We start from the raw sequence: 2,808 nt of genomic DNA on the forward strand, positions 1-2,808 counted from the left end.
TTGTAGTATGATTCATAAAATAAGATTCCTTCGAGTAACAAACTTTGTTAATGGAATTAAGGGAGTTTGTGTAATAAAATTGCAGCAGATAGGTGTGGCAAGTAAATCTCTCATTAAATATATATTTTTTTATTTTTGGTTGGGATGTGGATATTAAATTGTTAATAAATAAAGAAGGGTATTTTCGTCAACAGACAATGACCTTTTTAACCTCTACGTGACTTTTGAGGCAGATCATCAAACAAACGGCTAGGATTGAAGGATAGAGTCAAAAATGTTGATGGATGGTACAATTTCCAGCGAAAAAATAACTCCTCTCTTTCTTATATCCCTCTCTCTGTGGGACACGAGTCTCTTCACCATATAAAGATAGAGAAACCTCCACAAATCAAAAGAGAAGAAACGAAAATAGCGAAAAAAAATCAAATAAAAAGCCCAAAAAATCGGGAGAAATAGAGATGAAGAATCGTTGTTTTCTCCCGGAAAAGCTATGGTTCGTCGCCGTAGCCATGGCCGGTCTAATCATCGGCGCGGTTCTCATCACTAGCTTCAGCCGTATCACGGATCAATCTCTCCTCTGCTCAGTCGCCGGATCTTACAAAAGAGCCGGCGATTCGACCACAAGTAGTCAACTCCTCGCCATCCTTCACTACGCCACGTCACGAGTGGTTCCACAACAATCTCTTGGAGAGATCAGAGTCTCCTTCGATGTCCTCCAATCCGTCTCTCCCTGCAATTTCCTCGTCTACGGTCTAGGTTACGATTCAATTATGTGGTCATCCTTCAATCCACGTGGCAAAACCCTATTCCTTGAAGAAGAACCTGAATGGATCCAGAACGTACTAAAAGAGGCCCCTAACTTGAGGGCTCAACTTGTTGTCTATCGTACGCAAGTCAAAGAAGCCGATGACCTGATCAAATCTTACAGATCCGAACCCGACTGTTTACCAGGTAAGGTGTACCTTCGTGGGAACACTAAATGCAAGTTAGCACTAACAGGTCTATCAGATGAGGTGTACGCTACGGAATGGGATCTCATCATGATCGATGCGCCTACAGGGTATTTTCCTGAAGCGTCGGGTCGAATGGGACCGATTTTCTCGGCTGGAGTTATGGCTAGGGCTAGAACACGTCCGGGAGTGACACACGTGTTTGTTCACAATGTTAATCGAAAGGAGGAGAAGATGTTTACAGAGGAGTTTCTATGCTGGAAATATTTGAAGAAGATTGTTGGGAAACTTGGGCACTTTGAGATCCCCTCATTGGCCAACGTACCTGACGTAAATAGTAACTCCAGCTTCTGCTAAATTACGCCTTTTACGTACCTAAAGTAGTGATGGTTTTATTCAGTTAGCTACTTCTTGGGTTTGGGTGGTCAGTTATGTGTAGTTAGTAGGCTGTGGTGTGTGCTGGAGGAGTTATGTACTTAATGGGGTTGCATTGTGGGATTAATTGTTAATAGGAAGTGGAAGATTGAAGTGTGTATTTAATTTGTTTCTATAAATGTTAAAAAAGCAACTTGTTTTTTTTGCCATAATAAAATCTACGTAAGGAGGCAAGTTGTAACCATCTTTTTTACTTACTCAACTTGTTAAAAGTAGCAAGACACACAATATTGGTATAAAAGTGATTGATTCTGGAATAGCGAAAAGAATGTGAAATGTCAAACTTGATGAGATGATGGGTCTCTTGAAGTAAATCACATAGATCCATGAGAAGATGCTTAATGAACTAATGATGAAAATTTCGAGTATGGACATCAAATTTGAGCACTTCTCTTAAAAACAAGGCAATGAGATAGGGGAGAGTTTGAGTCAAACTGTTAACAAATCAGATGAATCTCATCAATTTGATATTAACAAGGGAATTCAGACTTGGACAATACGTCTAGATGATTGGCTTTATAAGACAAAGCAATTCTTCTTACACACAAAGGTTGCTTGTAGCCTCCTTTCACATGGAAGAGAAGGCACTCCAATGATTTCGTTAGATGAAACGGTCGGAGGCAATTTCAACTTGGGAGTCCTTTGTTTCTACTTTGCAAATTAGATTCGACCCTTCACCATACGAGGATCCAACGGCTATGCTGTTTAAATTACGACAAACGTTTTCGGTGGAATAATATCGAACACAATTTGAGGAGTTGGCTAACAAGATGAAGGGTTTGAAAGAAGCCTTCATGGTTAATTGCTTCATAGAAGGGTTAAGAGAGGATGTACGACTGAGTGTTCAAATGTTTCGACTCACATCCCTCTCTGATGTTGTTGGACTTGTTAGAATGCAAAAGGAAAAGGTGCTAGCTCAACGATGACAAATCAAACCACGAAACATCATTAACATAGATGTCTCCCAAGGAAGTGTTACCAAGTAAAACTAAAAAAGTGGGAAAATAGTTGATAGAGGAAAGATACAAAATTCTATAATATTCATTAAACAAATGGCCTTTATATAGGCATGTACATCAACCGATAAAAACACAAAAGTAAGAATCACTATGCACTAAAATGAAGACTTGGTAAACTAACAAATCACTAAATAGACTTGCTAAAAACTAATTCAATAATACCCCATTATTAACAAATCCTAAATATTAGGACAAAACAAAGACTTTTTCTCAACAGTACCTGAACACCTATTTAGTTTAGATTTACTTCTCAACAACTTTTAATAGTACTCCAACTTCATCAGCTCCCTGACAGCTTTGATCCAACGAGTCCTAAAGTATTGGGTTTATGGTTTTAAAACTCAGACGAGTTACAAGGGACTCTGTGAGTTTGTATGGACTCAACTCAAATGACATGGCTTAAA

General features: G+C 38.9%; 1 pseudogene; it reads left to right on the top strand.

The window, feature by feature from the left end:
• Positions 1–345: 345 nt before the first annotated feature.
• Positions 346–1,542, top strand: LOC147400849 (arabinogalactan O-methyltransferase 1 pseudogene; annotated as a pseudogene).
• The last annotated feature ends 1,266 nt before the right edge of the window (positions 1,543–2,808 follow it).

Source organism: Akebia trifoliata, chromosome 5 (genome assembly GCF_017979445.1).
Source record: "Akebia trifoliata isolate Shusen 1 chromosome 5, ASM1797944v1, whole genome shotgun sequence".
In the NCBI taxonomy this organism is placed as follows: domain Eukaryota; kingdom Viridiplantae; phylum Streptophyta; class Magnoliopsida; order Ranunculales; family Lardizabalaceae; genus Akebia; species Akebia trifoliata.